The sequence below is a fragment of the Diadema antillarum genome, unplaced genomic scaffold (assembly GCF_040938485.1).
Source record: "Diadema antillarum isolate AM-2024a unplaced genomic scaffold, OU_Dant_1.0 seq00001520_RagTag, whole genome shotgun sequence".
NCBI classification, from domain to species: Eukaryota; Metazoa; Echinodermata; class Echinoidea; order Diadematoida; family Diadematidae; genus Diadema; species Diadema antillarum.
Window position 1 is genome coordinate 98,330 of NW_027272252.1, and position 19,177 is coordinate 117,506.

The following is a 19,177-nucleotide window of genomic DNA, read 5'->3' on the forward strand; positions in this document are numbered from 1 at the left end:
AAACAAGACTCTTACGGGGGTCCATATCACTGCTTGGTTGGTGTTGCATACCTTTGACCATTATAGTCACGTGGCCCGGGGCACGTGAAAGCGATTCGCGCGACAAAATGTCAAGACACGTACGGGCGCGCACTCTCGAGATATCTGCAGGCTTGAGAAACACCCTCATGAACAAAGTATCTCGTACATGTAATAAGATTTTATTCCTCATGGACGAACAGGCTGTATGGTTTTCATTCTTGCTTGTTTCATTCTAGAAGCATGGTGTAATTTGCTGACAAGTATCTGCCGATATCAATATTTCAAATCAGAGCGCAGTGTAAAAACGTGCCTAACAAAAGCCTGCCCCTTTCTTCTTCTTTTTTTGAACAAAAATAATTCATCCTATGAGGCGACAACTTTAATTACGCAAGTCAACACAGTGGTAATGCAATGGTAACACCCCCTTATAAATATTTTGTTGTTGATCCCATTCTTACATCAACAAACCTATGTGCCCACACGTAATCGACTTTGCCTCACCGTTACCATGGTAATTGCTAACATGATGTAGGTCGCGATAGTTAGCAAAAAAAAAATACTATGCACTACTATATGTAATACTATGCAATACTATGGAACTATTGCAGGTGGCAATTTCAGTCTATTTTCCTGCAGCAAGACTCCGAAATTTCCTTCCACGGCCTTAACATTTCCTTGATTCTCGAAGTATTGACGTTGAGATGAAAAATCCAGCCGACATTTTATCTTTTGTTCATCGTTCATTTAGGTCGGATGAAAATATTGCCTTTCGTGGCACGCATCCAACGCGAACATGCTTGAACATTACCTTTTTATGAAGTTTTGCTTTTGTTACTAGCGACGATGCTGCCAACGAGCAGAAATTGTGTGATCTGTGATTGTTCCGATATTTTGAATCTATCTTTTGCGCGTATATGAAGATGTGAAATATTTAAAGGAGGGGTTCGAACAATTTTCAATTAGATTTATCAGAATCTGCATCAAATAAGCGTTCGAAATCACCTAAAGATATCTTGAAATGATTTGTTAACGAATTAGTAATGTTAATACTTTCTTTTGGGGGGGGGGGGTCTTTCTGTACGCTCACAATGTTCATAATGTGATAGTATGACGTGCCTGCATCACTTTGCACTTTTTTTTTGTACAGACAAAAGACAAAAATTGTGTCAGATTAACTATCTTTCGATGCACTCCACCTGGAACTTCAGGCGTAGACCTACCTATCAAAATGCCAGTGTGTGCAACTAACCCAGATAATGAAACACAATCACAAACAAATGAACAAAAGTCGCTATTCATAAACAAGAGACGGATAGAAAGAGGTGAGCAAGATACCTCGGCAATATAGGGACTGATTAAAAAAAAAACGATATAAAAAACGTATTAATACCTCAAGAATTGGGTCGGCTGCGTAGACGATTTTGAGGAACAATGCTTAAAGGAAGATATAACATATCTAATATATGCGAAGGTAATAAAAATCTTCCAGCGACGTAATACAATACAATCTCCTGTCCTTTCTGCAGAATCAGGGTGATGCGATTCTATAAATGATTTTACCGCAGGAATTTCGAGGCCGAATAGACACTTCTGACATTCTTCCTTTCCTTTCCTTTCATTACAACCGTGCAAATATCAGGCGGATACATCGCTAGTATGTCAGCCGTAAGCTCTAGGCGTTGGTTGCTATAGCATTAGCAGCATTGGCAGCAGTGCTTCTTGTAACAGTCTTAATTTGGAATCACCTATCATGTGATAATTCCAAATTTCAATTCCACACCGCTTTTTTCTTTTTAGCTGTTGGGTCGAAGCGTCAGTTTCAACGTTAAAATTCACAAATGAAATTTTCCTCTTGTTAAAGTAAATTGCTGAGGAATGCAACTGTTGGACTTGCAAAAAAAAAGGTTTAAAGCAGAAATTTATAGAGAATGTAGAAATATGACAAGTTTGATATCTACGGAAAGCTAAGAAGCTAGTTGACAAAACTGGATATCTTTTAGACGATGTAACTTTACCCCCAAACTGTTTTTGAGATTGAAAAAACACCCAATTTCCATGACCACGTAGCTCCGTTCGCTACAAGATATATCGGATTTGAGCGACGTCACCGAATATGTATGAGATGATTTACGGCTATATGAGACCCGCTCTGGCAAAACCCGAAACTTCTCGGCAACTGTGATTTCGCGCTACAGCCCGAAAAAGGTCAAAAAATGACCTCAGGGGCCAAATTGACATTTTGGTATCACGTTGTAGGGGAAATTTTCTAGTTTCTGATTGATATCAACAACATTTCGAAATACAACCTACAAAATGTGGAATTATGAAGAGAAACGTGGGATGTCAATCTCAAAAGTTGGCCAAAATTTTACGTCTAAAGACCAAATTGACTTCGCTTACGGCGAAAATGACTGTTCTTTTGGCGATCTTGTCTTAGATATTCTGCGTTGAACCCTGACACATTTGGTACCTACATAAAGCTCTACTTCTGCTTATTCCAAATATGGTCATGGCATGATGTCATGCTACTCACTTTCATTCATAAATTCGTCTGAAACATGCGTAAGTTTATGCAAATCGTCTCCCAGACGCGTAAACAGCCTTGTTACCAAGACACTTGATCGAAATACGTGTTCACGATTGGTCAACTGCGCCGAGGACCCCCTTGTTTACAAGCAACCTACGTGTTATACTATGGGGATCGCTGCAGCAGCGGTGCATGCTTGCATGCAACACGTGTATCGTGATTGCTGCTCAGCACGGAAATGTTGCAGTTTCCCGCTTTGTTAGACTTTTTTTTAGCAAGTTGAGGTAGAAATTAGAATTTAATCCAACACACAAGAGAAAAAGAAAGTCACATTTATCTAACAAACCTTCATCATGCCATTTCGAAGAAGAATCAAGCTGAAATCACGGCATCAAAGGAATACCTCTTCACTGCCGATTCTGCTGGTACTGTTGTGCGTACACCTGATCACGGCGATCGCGAATCTTGAGCTGATTACGGTAGGTTTTGTGCTTTTCAAACGTCGTATTTCCGTATATTTATGGGTGTAAAAATGATTTCCAATCAATTACAGCTCTTTGACTTAGTTATCATCCTTCATGAGTATGTAAGATTACCTCAGCTATACGCAATTCCCCCACAATTATCGATTTGTTGTGTCAATAACAATAGCAAATTGTGGCTGTACGAAGGAACAACTGATCACGGCGATCGTGAATCTTGAGCTGACGACAGGTTTTGTGCTTTTAAAACTTTGTTTTTCCGTAAATTTATGGGTGTAAAAAATGATTCCGATGAACACAAACAAACAAACAATTTCACGACGTGAATATATAGTTTTGGCGGACGATTTATTCTAAATTGACAACAAATTACACATCAATTTCCTGAAAAGTGCACACAGTTTGCCTATAGATACGTAAATCCCACTGGGTTGCATACACATTTGGTGACGTCGCAGATTTGGCACTTTTCGTAGCCGTATCAAACTTTTTCCAGTGCTCAATTTGATGAAAATAAAGATTCTTATATTCAAAGCAGAGACAACTTTATTGCATGACTTATGTCAGAAATTAATCAAAATAACATTAAATGATGGAAAACAATCAAGTTATATGATATTATTTCCTATGAATTTCTTCTTTAAGTAAAAAAACAACAAAAAACAATGCACATACATTATCCAGATTGTATGCAGCATGTTTGTAAACTCATGACATGCACAAAGCCCTATCACGTAGTTTCTAACTGCAATGCCAAAATAAGTGATCTCTATACTGACACGACAGATTTGCACAAAGCACCAATAATCATGTTATCACATAAAAGGCTGCAGAAAATTGATCCGCAATGCGTTCGGGGAGAGATCGTATTCGCGACGAATTCAAACAAGAAGTGTTACCTTTTTCTATTCCAAAGATGAATGTATGGTCTGATGGTCTTTTTTTTCCAATAGGGGAAGGGTAATATTGCCCCCCCCCCAAAAAAAAAAAGGAAAAAGAAGAAATTAACTTTCAACTGGCAAGTGTTTAAAATCTTCCGTCCGTTAAATTAGTAGTGAAAGTGGGGAATGCCATCACGTTTATAGCGTCATGAACAATCTTGGTAATAAGGCCCTATGATCTATATTTGTGTACATACATTTATATAAATACGCATTAAATTATGTAAGTACGTATTAATGCCTACCATGTATGTTTGTGGATACAAGTGACAGACAACTAAATGTTCCATTTAATTTAATTGGCTGGTGGCTAATCTAGCCACATTGAGAAAAAAGAAAATGATAATCTTGGTATCATAAATGTGATACTAGACAAGCCGAAGCAATAAAATAATTCATAAATTCATATTTCAGCGAGATGAAAAATGGCTTTCCCGAGATGTCTGTCAATAATAATCTCTAGTTAGATCGACAGGGGCGGATCCAGGAATTCCGTTAAAGGTAGGCGCCTTTGAAAAATTAAAAGGGGCTGCACGCACCCCCCCCATTATTTTCTTTAAATTTCTTTTGTTTTAACCAAAAATAAGGAGAGGGCGCGCGCCCGGTGCGCGCCCGTCTGGATCTGCCACTGATCGATGCTCTATCATCTTAGTGGTCGGTCCTGGCTCATCAATCTCTATATCTAAATTACATCAGTATACGTACTGCCATATTGCCTATGGGAAAATATACGGAAATGTGATTTGATTAGCGCGAAGTTGATGGAGCGCCGCAATTAGTACATGTACCACTCAATCAACCGCATCAATCGAGATGGGATTTTCCCGATGTGGTGAGGGTATGAACCTATTAAACTTATAACTGATTCAACATTAGTTATTTTCACAGCTCTTCATCCTTCTACTATGATACTGCTACTTCTTCTGTCCTATATCTACCACTAAAACCACCACACCACTACAACTACTGCTGCTGCTGCTGATACTACTACCACTACTACTACTCCTACTACTAACTACAACAACAACAACAACTACTACTACTACTACTACTACTATCACTACACTCTAACAAAAATCCGGGTCAGAACTGACCCGGAACCGGGTCCGTTGGGACCACACCCCGTTCCGAGTAAAAAACGACTTGGAATTTGGTCAAGAAGACCTGGAATGGCGTCACCCTGACCAATTCATGACTCTGAATGGGGTCATCCATTATCTGACCCCATTCAGAGTCATTTCTGACCCGGAAAGGGGTGTGACCCCAACGGACCCTTTCCGGATCAGTTCTGACCCGGCTGTTTTAAAAGTGTACTACTACCACTTACTATTACTGCTACTTATACTTACTACTCACTACTACTTACTACTACTACTATTACTACTTACTTCTACTACTTCTACTACTACTACTACTACTACTAACTACTACTGCTACTATTGCTACTGCTACTACTATTACTACTACTGTTGGTAAACTTCTAAAATCGAATTTCATTTTCGAGTTTCAAATTCAAATTTAAAATTTCTAGTAGCCGCGATAATTGGTAATTGTAAAACCCCGTGATAACTTGGGAGTCTGTGTTATCTTCTTAGTCATCAAATCGAAGCTTTGCGGCAATAGCAATGACGGTATTCAGTAACTGAATTTGCGTAAAGGGTGGATTGTGTTTGATATTGGCAGCAAATGAATGTTGGATCATGCAAGATGGCCGTAACCCGAAAATGATAACAATTTCAGCTTTATCATTGTTTGCAGTTTTACAGAAAAGCGGTATCAAATTTGTAAATGAAATTGGAAAACAGAGTGCTGGCATTGATTTTGGCACCAAAAAAAATGAAATATTTTAGATGGGGCATAGTTTCATAACTCGAACATGAAAAAAAAGGAGAATAAATCTAGCAAGAAGAACATAACTCGAAAAGGACACACATTACACTTCCAAATTCATCACTGAATTGGAACTTTACGGCAATAGCGGTGCTAAATTTTATGATTGAATTCTAAAAAAAAGTGCACAGGCTTCAATATCGGGAAAAAAAATGAAATCGGGCAAGAAAGATGTAACTCGAAAACTGAGCACATTCGAGTCTCATTATTCGAAGGTGGCAAGCCTCCGAAATTTACCGTTGTCATTGAGTTTTTGCGGCAATAGCAGTATTATATTTCATGATTGAATTGTAAAAAGAGTGCACGGCCTTTAATATTTGCACATGAAAAAAATGTATTTAAAAAATCGGGCTAGAAAGACGTATTGAGCTCATGAATTACAAAATGACTATACGCAGACAGTAGTTATGTTTTAAGTGTTTAATTCATCCCATTGACAAAAAAGATAGGACATCAGCTTTCCGAGTTATTACGGGCCATAGAATTACCAATAATCGACCACTAGAAATTCAAAATTTGAAATTGAACTTGAAGCTCGACATTGAGACTCTACACTCGAAGTTAAAGCATAGCACTACTGGTACACTGTAAAAACATCGGTGTTAGATTTAACACCACGGGTGTTAAATCTAACACCGATCAAACTTCAATAAAGGACCACACCCACAGGTGTTAAAAATGCACTGTGATGGTGTTGAAAAGTGTTCACCTGACACTTCGTGGTGTTAATTTGACACTGTACCTGGTGTTATTTTGACACTGTACTGGTGTTAATTCAAAAATGACACCACATGGTGTTGATTTGATATTTGTTGGTGTTAATATCAATGGTTTAACACCCGTCCAGCTTCAATAAGAGACCACACCAGCTGGTGTTACTTTGGTGTAAATTTATTTTCACATTTTTTCAAAAATCTAGTATTTTAATGTAAAATTCTTGATCGTCTTGTTTAAATTAAAAATCAACAAGAAGTGCAGTTACTAAGAAACTCTTCAAAAACAGTTTAAAATTTGAAAATGACACCCGGGGGTGTTAATTTAACACCATAAATGAGCACCGAAAATTTAACACCAGCTCGGTGTTCACTATTTAACACCGGACTTTTTGCAGTGTACTATTCCCATTTCTAATTCTACTCCAAGTGCTACTGCTTATTTTTTTCTACTACCACTACTACTACCACTGCTACTACACTACTTCTGTTTGTACTAATACTACTGCTGCTGCTTCTGTCGCTACCACACTGAAGTCCAAAGTCGTCTGTTTCGTTAAGAAGCATGCCTCTAAGCTTGCAAATACCTCCTCAGTGGCCACATTAGATTAATACAACTAATTGGGAAAAAATGCACGTGCGCGATATGCAATTAGAGACGAACTATGCATTTGAATCTCGCTAAACAGGATGGTATTACTTAGTTGTTTCCATTGGTGCTTATTTTCACAGCTGTTTTTAATGATCTAGTCATTAGGATGAATATATCCACCATCTGTTTATTTCATGATTTCCGTCCAAGATTTCTTACAATATTTTTGTCTGCATCCCTTTTTCTCTGGGTTTTCGCCTTCATACATTGAAACGACAGGAGCTCCGACATTTAATCTTGTCATTAGGCGAGATTCCAACTGCGGCGTACAATGCCATTTGACTTGAACCCAATTTTCAGACGATGAACAAAGGTCATTTACACACCAATACAGGCGACGCGTCGCGACGGATTGGATTCATTACCCCCATCCAAGTTTCGAGTACTTGTGCAATACGCCGGAGCGTCAGAAGAGTATTAAATTGGAGTCAAGGGAACAATTCATGAATTCCTTTTTCTCTCTGCGAGTGAGCACCGCTTCAATAGATAGAAATTCCTCTTTGGGCTCTTGTTTTCATGCGCAGAATACGAAAAGCGAGAGCTGCGAGAAAACGTGTGACCGAATTCAAACTTTCTCAATGACCTTTGTCAATCAAGCCGTTGTTATATACATTAACAACTTAAAATTTCTAAATGAATGCAAAATTAGTACATTGACTTCAGCGTAACGCTTGAATGTGCCAACTGTCTCAAATGTGACCATACAGTATAATCATGGTAGTTCCTAAAATTCTACTGTTTCAAGCAACTCTGTCAACAACAATAACAAGAACAACAAAACAACACATGGGCCTAAATACTGAAATTATTGTCCCTTATTGATATTGTCATGTGGTTTGACATGAGCATTCAGTTACATCGCATACAACAACAACAACAACAAAAATATTGTCATTGTATTTGTATTTTGTTCCTCCATTTATTCATTTTCTTTTTTCTTCTCTTTTTTTTTTTGGGGGGGGGGGAGGGGGGTTCTATTTCCAGTAGTGGTAAGAATGACGATATCTTCACACATGTGATTGTGGAGATATCTGTTTCTCAAACCTGCTGTCACAGCTATCAATTGAGGTTCGATATTTAAAAATTAGTCCAGATGAAAAGTCGGAATCCGTGGTCTTTTACCCTTAATTGCGTCTATGGGAAATTGATAATGTCCATATTTTTCTTTTTCATTCTGTAAATGTATATTGCATTAAAGAGAGAAATTCCTTACGTCCCTTATACCCGGGCCAAATTGCATCAGTGAACATATTTCCACACCTTCCAGAAAAGCGGTGCTGTGATTTCATTAGCGCGAATTGATTGGCGAGCCTAAATCGAACCCTCGAACCACGGAGTCGCCGCGGTATGTCCAGAGAAGAAGCTCCTGTTTTATGGCTTCCCCCTTTAATCAAGTTTGGGGTCGAGTCTCCGGGGATGGGCTGAGTGATTGGGTCGAAAATTTGTTTGCGAGTTTGATATCGGGCACCTTCGGGGGCTACACTGCGGATATAGTACAATTGAGATAACTCCACCAAAGTTGTTGACTAATATCGTTGGTACAAGGGCACGAGGATGGGCGACACCGCCAGGATTAAGCGTGATCACATGACCAAAGTAGGGATTGACGAATGCTAGGAGTTCCTGCCCTCACCAACTGCGTGCAATGTAGTCCTGTTTCCGTTTGGCGGCACCTCAAACCTATATGCATCGAGTGTGGAATGAACAGTGTAACATTTGGTCATAGAATGTTCTGAAATCGCAACACTTGTTTATACAATTGTATATCTCTTTATTGTATATCTCATTAATTACTCTACCATCCATCCTATCTTTTCTTTTTTCTTTTATTTTTCTTTGTCATATTGTAAGAAATACAAAACAACAACACAGGAACAACTACCCAAACAATGTGCATCTGGGTGTATGTGTGTGTGTGTGTGTGTGTGTGTGTGTGTGTGTGTGTGTGTGTGTGTGTGTGTGTGTGTGTGTGTGTATGGCTGTATAGTATATGACATTATATTACGAATATGTCTGTCAAGTACATACATTACGTGTTGTACACATTAACAGTTTTGCACATATTTACTTACTAAAGCAATTCATAATGCTGTTGCTTTTATCATCCTACAGATAATCAGCTTTGTGTCACAAAACGGTGTCAGGCTCAAAGGAAGAAACAGCGAGTTGGGAAGTGGTATAGAAACCTTACCGAAGGTTTTTCTAGAAAAATCGAGCGTGAAGGAGACATTATTTTTCATTGTTTGCCGTTTATTTTGGTCAGTTTTGGTGATTTATTTTCCATAAGACGAAAGCAAAATGTTCCAGAGATGCTGCGACCTGTCTGTTTTGTTTGTTTTTTTGATCTGCTTCATTGTCTGTTACTTTTTTCATAACGGTACGGCATCTGCTGCTTAAATCGTATCCTGATTTCAACTGAATTTTCAAGGAACGCAAGCATTCTTTCTCTTCAATCGTCTGTATTGAGGAGTGCGGTGTCTGGCGCTTTCTGCGACAGCGCTGCCCCTTACAGTTAACGAACATTTTCTAATGACATGCGCTGTTCTGAGTGGCGGATGTCTCAAATTACACGATGTCGTGAATATCAAACAGAGCACGGCGCCTCATAGGTAAACATAATATGGGCATTTCATTATACATGTTATCTGTCTGTAAATCCCAGTAATTTCAAGGGAACCATTAAAAAATATTAGTAATATCAAAATTATCAGAAATGCCAGATTATGACGAAAAAGATGCCGTAGTGAAAGGGATGCTGGCACAGTGCAACAAAAACGGCAAAATTATTGCTTCCAATTCAGTTTTAATTACTGACCACTACCTAGCAATGTAGGTCCTACACATTTCTGTATACTCCTTGTCGCTCTGAAAATAAAAAGGAAACACGCTACTATTAAAGTTTGAATTCCACAGACGAATGTTTGCCTAGAAATCGACATGCATTATGCATACGTATGTGTATGTGAGAGAGTCTACTTGTATCTGTGTGTCTACATATACCAGGGAGGTGAGAGTAGTGTCTCACCTCCCTGCATATACAGAGTAACAGCGATACATCCCATGTCAGTGTCTATAATAAATAGCTTACGGTCAGTTACACAATTTGATTTTCCATTCACTCCGGGGCGTGTTGGTGTGTCCATGACGAGGTTAACATGCTTCGGAGTTCACGTTGCGTGGCTAGAAGATAATCGCACTGGCTTAAGGAACAATCATCGCTGACATCCAATGATCCCTCGCTGATCTTTTGATAGGATGGTGCATTCACACAAGGGATTCCACAACGACCACATCACATACACTGCAATACACGTTACGAGCTGAAAAAAAAAAACAAAACAAAACGAAGCAAAACTTTAACTTTGCCTCATCGTTTCTCATGTTTTCACCCAGAATAGAAATGTATAGAAAGAGACAAACAGATAGATATTTAGGGAGATAGCGAGAGAGAGAAAGAGAGGGAGAGAGGTGAACATAAGTGATGACAAAGGAAAGAGGAAAGTTGATGAATGTTCATGTGAGAGGCGATGAATTGTATCGTTGTCAGGGTCTGGAAATTTAACGCGAGATGATGCAGGCTTCGTTTCACTTCCGTACTCTTTTCTCTCTTCCACGCCAAACAGAGGGCAACGCGGTGGGAGCGGGACAACTCCTTACTGAGGGTCGCAGTCTCATTCTTCTCTCCTCTCGGTATTAACGTGGCAATCTCTTTTTTTCCACGATGTACCGACTGGGGATGAATAACAGCTTTTAATAAGCTCACAGTGGATCCATGTTAAGACTTTATAAGTTGTGCACAGAGGGAATCACACGCCTGCCGGTGAGGATTTAGCCTTGCTACGTTAAATCGCCCCTGGCTAAAGTGTGTAGATCACAAATCAAAAAGGAAACTGTAGACAGCAGATGGCATTTTATTACATCTTATGTCATTTACACTGTGTCAAAGCTCGCGGCGTGGAAGTGATTGTTCGCCATCAGTTGAATCCACTTCAACTCTTCGCAAAGAGAAAGAGAAGGAGACAGAGAGTGTGTGTGTGTGTGGGGGGGGGGGGGGGGGGGAGAGTAGAGGTTGAGATGGTATGAACCACTCACATGACCAGAGCAGAGTTTTAAGAGTATTAAGCTTCTTAATAGCTTTTTGGATGTTTTTGTTCCTTTAAAGGTATAATTTAGTTTTGGTTTGGATGGGGCTTCAGGTTTTTATTTATCATTATTACTTTTTTTTTGGTTAGATAATAAGAAATTACTTATGAATTTTGAAAAAGCGTACAATATTAAGAGGAATTCAAAACTTATTTGATGAAAATCGGTTTTGAAATGGCTGAGATATCCAAACACAAATAGTCCTAATAAAGAGTAGGACCCACCTTTTAATAGGCCCACTTTGTTTTACTTTGTTTTCAGATATTTCTGCCATTTCAAAACCGATTTTATTTTTCAAATAAACTTTAAATTCCAATTAAAATTGTAGGCTCTTTCCTATTCCTCGAGTGCTATTTATTATCAGACACACAAAAAGGTTAAAAATCTGAAACCCCATCTCTACTAAGACTAAACCACATCTCTTTGATTGTTTTTATTTCCTTGGGTAAGATGGAAGAGATTTAAAAGGACGTAAGTACTCTATCGCTCACAAAGTCTCATGGTGAAATGATAGCAGGGTACCTGATTTTTATCGTTAGCAATTCTGGAAATATTTGCATGTGTGACAGTGATAGCAAAGCCTTTGAAACTCGGAGGTAATAGATAAATAGAGATATGAATAGATAGATAAATAGACAGGTGATAAATGAATAAATTTAATGGATAAAATATCATAAAATGAGCCGACAATAGGGGGTGACATTTCATGACTGAAAACTTCAACACGTGATCAACCCATTCATAAATTTACCAGTAAAGTTTCAATTCCGTTTCACTTGAAATAGACCAGTTTGTGTAATTTGTTTGAAAAATGAATATATAATGTATTAATGTATTTCTCCTCAAGAAATGAGATATATTTAATGAATCCATTAAGTTCCAACAGGTTGTTACTTGGTTTTCCGAAGGCAGCAAGACAGCATAGCATCTTAGTTTAAGCGCGTAGTCACTTTAAGATACAGATATTGATTATACTTTACGATAAGGAAAATGTATGCAACGCCTTTGCACCAGACGAATGTGGATGCCATTGTGGTATACTGAGAGGTTGGACTTCTACCATTTTCCGTAACTTGGACACCGAACCAAAATGAAGGTTGTATCGTTGAAATAAGGAGACAGAATGAGGAATGTTTGATGCCTGTGACAGATCACACAGTGACCTCAAAATAACTACACTGTGTTTTTTTTTTGTGTGTGTTTTGTTTTGTTTTATTCTTTTTTTTTGGGGGGGGGGGGTTTGGGGGGTTGTCATTCATATCCTGACAGGCAACAGTGGTCAAATTATATTGCGTAGATACCCAATTATCAATTGATGTCATACCAGATTAGATCATCGCATGGAAAACAGTAAGGCATTAGAAATAGGCCTGTACATTTTGAATGAATCAATCAGTATACAATATTATTAGATAAAGAAATTTATTGCATCAAAATAGAAAGCAATTTTGGTAGAAATTGGCCTGCACATTTGGAATGATTAGATATATAGAAAAATAATAATTGAATAGAAACAAAATAATGTTTAAGAATATAATAGGAAACACAGTTTTGAAAGAAATAGTCGTACACATTGTGAATGAAGAAATAAATAGATAAACAAAGAAATTAATTCTATAAAAAAAGAAAACACAATGTTGGTTAAATAGGCCTACGCATTTTGAAGGAATGAATAAACAGACACAGGAATGTATTGTATCAAAATAGAAAACACATGTAACATCAGTTCAGACCATCACATGTAAATGTATACAGTGACAGACTTTAATACTGATACTTTTCAAAAAAAAAAGAGATGAATGTATAACAAGAGGAAAAACAATCGCAAAGAGATCGATAGTAAAGGGAGAAAGAGGGAGAGAGGAAGCGGATGTTGCTGCCTGACGAAATGTTACTCAAGCTATAATGTACAGTGTCTCTCGAGTGTCAATGTATCAAGTAGCTGGCTATCACGTTACATGCCGATTATTATCTACTCATCACGCATCGGGCAACAAGCTACTGTCTTACGTGACCAGGATAATTTGGATTCCGGCAGCTCGTCAACATCCATGCAAAAACTATAAGCAAAACAAAAACAAAAAAGCACATGCGTACACACACACACACACACACACACACACACACACACACACACACACACACACACACACACAACCACATACACACAGATAGATATGTTTGCAACTTTTATACCTGTCATTCTGAAGGGGACTTTTTTTCACACCCGAAACACTAGAATAAAATCAACTGTAAATTGGCTACAGCAATTCCTGACATTTGATAATGTGATGTATTTTGAAGGCTGTTTTTTTTTTCTTCTTCAGATCGTAAATTCATGAATTCTTTAATTCTTAAGTACTGTCACATTTCACGAAAGCGGAAGAGGGCAATAATGGTTTTTGAAGACTCAAAGAAATCATAACTTGTTATCAGGATACAGCTTTACAAAAATGGCAGACAATACCTTCTCGAAATTCTTGTCAGTAGGCTTAAACCTTTCCATACTGAATTCTTAAATTCTCATTGACTCATTACAGAGGCCACTAGATTCAAGTAAGGAACGGGTTGAGTAATCGTCTCCCTCTCTCTCTCTGTCTGTATAGTGTATGTATGTATATATATATATATATATATATATATATATATATATATATATATACTCACAGTTACCTGTTTCATGTTTACTTGGCTGACTGGTTTCTAGAGTGTGTAGAAGGGGCCTTAATTCTTGTTGGCAATGCTGAATGAAAAATCCCTGTCTTTTTATGTGTGTATTTTGTGGACTTTCCTTTTTCTCACTTTTGTTTTCATGTCTATGATTCTAATTCAGCAAATAAACTCCTCAAAATAAGTTCTGCAATTAAAGTTTGATATATCATATTTCTCTTTTACCCGCATTATTTTCATATGACATTATAAAAAAAACCTGATTAAGTATCTTTAAAATGACACCTCGCTTACTATGATTGGGTGTTCTTGGAATGTGCAAAACAGTTGAGTATGGGGACAGATCAAAAGTGAAAAGTCGCAGCAATTCTGCCATTGATAATGTACAGTTTTGATGAAAAAAGGCCGCTGGAATAAGCAATGCTGAAATGAGAGCACTTTCAAAAACTCCCATTTCCAAGACATTAGATGACTGTTTGGTCAACCTTTATGTTTAATTTTAATCTGCAGATACTACTACAGTTTTTAATTCATGGATGAAGCCTGGAATCTAATGAAAATCTCACAAATCATTCTTTTCAAGCACATTCCTTCCCTGAAACGACAAAGTAAATGGGAATTATATGCTGTTTGACATAACACGTTTGCTCTATTTTGAAACATTTCACATTAATTTGACCTTTCCTCATACTCAGTCGTACTGTGCATTCCAGGAATGCATAATGTAAACAAGTGAGTTGTCGTTGTAAAGAAAATTAATCCGGCTCTCTTATGATGTCACGTTTGAATGAGCTGATGCAGTTTTAAGAGAAATATGATACATCAAATTGGAATTGCAAAACTTTTTTTGAGGGGTTTAGTTATGGAAATACAATAAGTAAATTGAAATCTTGCATGAAAATGACAAGCAATATAAAGACATCACTATTTCTAATTTACTGGACTTTTCTGTTTCTAGTTTTGATTTACGTCTTTCATGGAAATAATGAGATCATCTGATGTGAAATTTTGATTTTGAAATATCACGTGGACATTCTGTTTGAAACTTAGCTGTAATATGAATATCTATACACGTGTAACTTTTTTTTTATTCGGTTCGTTTTGCTGAAATGTGTGTAATCCTACTGAAACAATTACCTCTCAACAACTTCTACTGTCAGTCATCGTTGTCTATCCAACTGGAAGTATATCCTATATACGCGAGTGTATGCTATTATTGTCCAATATAAATTCAGATCACTCATCGAACCAAGTGTTCACTGAACCTGCTTCGAGACAGGATATAGTTTAAGCAGTATTTCTGCATGTCAACGTTCAACTTGTTCGATTTAGTTTGTCAATTGGAAAGTCCTGTTGGATTATTATGGAGAACTAACCACTTCCGATCTCATACATCTATTCCAGTCAAGTCAAAGAAAAGTCAGAATTTGCTCATTTCTCTGGCAAGCATCACAGCAAAAAAATCACACACATTTTAGTTTATTGTTATTATGATCACTCTCTGCATGATTATATATATATATATTTTGATTTTTGCCTTGAGGTGATATCTCATTTACCGGCTGGTGTCAGTATTCTTCCTCTCCCCGTATGCGCCTCTTCGACTGAATCGATCATTCGCTTTCACGAGCGGAATACGTCATAAATCACCTCTCCTAAATCCACACATCGCAGTCGTTGTAGCAGTCACAATAAACTGTTTAAGTTTCTGTGGGTTTTTTTATTTCTCACTCGTGCAAATTGAATGATTATGACAAAGTCAACTATATTCACATCATAATTCAAACAAGAGTGGCTAAAAGAAATAAATATGAAAACATGTAATGCATACGTAAATATATTTCATCGTATTTCAAGGTATACAGGTGGATGAGACCGTTACTAATAAGTTATTCGCTTGATTGGAATAATGGTCTCTGAGCGATGGTATCTTGTAATATTTTTCCTCATCTTTAACTGAAGGAACAAAAACATCACATGTAAACAACTTTAACTACAAGTGTTTTCTTTTAGCAGAGGAGGACAACATTAAGGAATCATAGAAGACAGATACAAATTCAAGTGGCAAGGAAAGGGATGCATTAATAGGGAAAAAGTGAGGAAAGAAAAGAGATAGTAACAGTATTTAGAATTTTAGAATAATTCAAACAAATATGAACTTTAAATAGTAAAAAAAAATGTACTGAAAAAAAAAATATGAATTTTACTGGTGCTGTTCGTTATCCCGAAGGCTCGCTATTCCGAAGGGTCGTTAATCCGAAACACACAAATTCCCTATACCTAGAGGTTCGTTAATCCGAAAATGAAAAAGGGTTCGCTAATCCGAACATTAGTTTGTGGCGTTATTCCGAAGGTTCGTTATTCCAAAGATTCGTTAAGCCGAAAATGAAATTCGAAACAATGAACCTTCGGAATAACGAATCTTTGGACTAAAGAGCCTTCGGAATAACGAACCTTCGGAATAATGAGCTGTCACCAATTTTACAGTAGACCATTGATGATTATCTGTGGAATAATAAATCGTACACAGATTTCTAATTCTAATTATACATTGCGAGAAGATTTTTGGGATGATTTAAAACATTGTAGAGAAGAACTGCATCTATGATTATCTGACAATGAGTTTCATACATCAGGTCAGTGGTGTCTTGTAGCTGCGTATATATTTATGAGCTAAAATAAGTTTAATATTATCAAAATGATAATCTGTTACATGATCGGTAGATTGTAGGCTGTAGGCTTCGCAGGGTAAAATTAAGGACAAAGGAGTAAAACAGTACAGAGATATCAGGAATAATTCAAAAGCCAGAGGAATATTATTCTGTAAAAAGAAAAAAAACTCTGCAAAAATCATACGTTCATGAACTTGAAAACTTCACATGGCGAATGGAACGTACACGCGGCGAATTTTACTCGTCCAGATGTCTTTTTAGATTTTAAGGACGCGTACTCATAACCTAATTAATCATCCAGTACCTAGCCCAATTTCACGTCAGATGGCCTATTTTGTCCATTGCTTCATAACTTAACAGACGCAAGAGGAGCCACAAATAACCATTCACACGCTGCCAGCATCTGTGAATTTGGAGGATCTAGACGCAAATTCAGAGGAACTGGTATTCCTGTCAACGAGGTGCAATTCATTAGTTGGTGGTCGAAGTTTTATTGAAATTTTTTCTCTACGCCACTTGACGATTGCCAACAGAGAAAAAAGAACAGCTCAGTGACAACAGCACGAAATGAGTTTAGGCGCGCATGTTTTAGATAGCTTACAAACAAACTAATAATAATTTATGAAATTTAAGGATGGCTTTGATGAAGATAGTACAAATGAGTGTCATGATCCTTACCTTTTCTTTCCCTGCTTTTTTTTTTGCATACGAATTCATATTTCCTTGTAAAACATTGCAGTGCTACTCGTTTTCTAAGAAGAAGCTCGCAATACCTGGAAAAGTATTAGGGCATTTGTTAATACTCCGGTCGGGAGTAGACCTACAATGTAAGATGACTACAATTGTGCAAATCAACTTTCGCAATCTTTTTCAGTAACATACGTTTAATTTGCAACCCGAACCATCCCTGATTTATTCTCTCTAACACACACACACACACACACACACACACACTTATTTTCTCTTTTCCTGTGATCGCAAAGCTTAGTAACTAAAGTCGTCAGTGCTTGGTTATTGATTCTCAACGGAACTTTAGTGACAAGGATATATTATTATTTTCTTGTAGATTTCATGTTTAAATAGGATGTTTTGTTCAAGAATAGTATTTAATGAATAATTATTATCATTATTACCAAATCTTATCGGCGTACATGTAGGCCCTATACGTCTACAACGAATATCATTATGTTGTAGAAACCAATGACAATTCAAACCTTTGTTTTTATGTTAGGTCGAATCTTGATAGATTTGTTTTTGTTCCTTCTTTATCATCAAAGCCAATTGGCAGTAACCACTACCGGAACATTGCGTGGGACTAGAAATCAAATGCCATGATGAATATCGATATCGACATCAACAACAGAAGAAGAGTTCTGCCCTTTTACAAAACAATAGATTAAGCTGTATCCATTTTCCCAGACTCTGCAGAGAGAACTTTAAAGTAAATTTTGTTCTGCAGACGATCGCGTCTCGTTCTATGTATCGATTGACATGATATCAACCACTAATGATCGAGCAGGGATTGGCGTAACCGCGAACCGACGTGCCCGTTCTGACGAGTTCGCCATCGCTAATCATAGAAAATGTCGAAATAGCGTGGCAGCATCTGGTTGTTAGATTTTGACCAGCTTTATTTACGGTCTACTTACGCTGGGTTTGGGAGCGTCCGTGCCATTTTCTTCTCTCTCTTATTTTTTAGGGGGGGTGGTGGTGGTGGTGGGGATTGGGATGGTTTGGAGTGTTATCATTGATTTCCATTTCTTTAGCCTTTATTCCTTTTCGATACAAGCCCAGAAAAGAATCCCGTGTTCAGGATCATATTCACGTAACGATGGTTTAACGTAAGACGGAAGGTAATACATCATTGTACATAGAGGAGATGACAAAAAAAAATAAATATATAATACATAAATCACTTCAAGAAGTAAGCACTGTCATTTAAGACTACCAAATTGGCACTTTAGCATTTACTACAGTGGAGTTTGCGCCTCAAAGCTTTGGAATGACAATTTACCATACATACATCATGTGTGATGAGGATAAATGATTTCTGGATAATGTTTTTACATCACCTGAAAACATCAAAGTGTCCCTAAAATTTGTCGATGATGACGTTTTACAGCTGAAGACTTCTGGCTGTAGAACCGTCTGTAATTAACTTTTCAGAAGTTATATGGCGTATTATCGAGCCATACAGCCCATGAGTTATACAGCCCACGAGTTATACTTCTCACGAGTCATAGAGCCCATGATTTCGACACTATGCAAACAAGGCCCACGAGACCGACACATTAAGCCACGTGTTCTATCGGTCGAACTCTTGAGCTGTTTTTACCCAGTGTCGAACTCATGGGCTGTATGACTCGTGAGAAGTATGACTCATGGACCTGTTTTCAATGTCGAACTGGTGGGCTGTGTGACTCGTGGGTGTCGGTCTCGTGGGATGACCCCATCAAATCTTTCTGA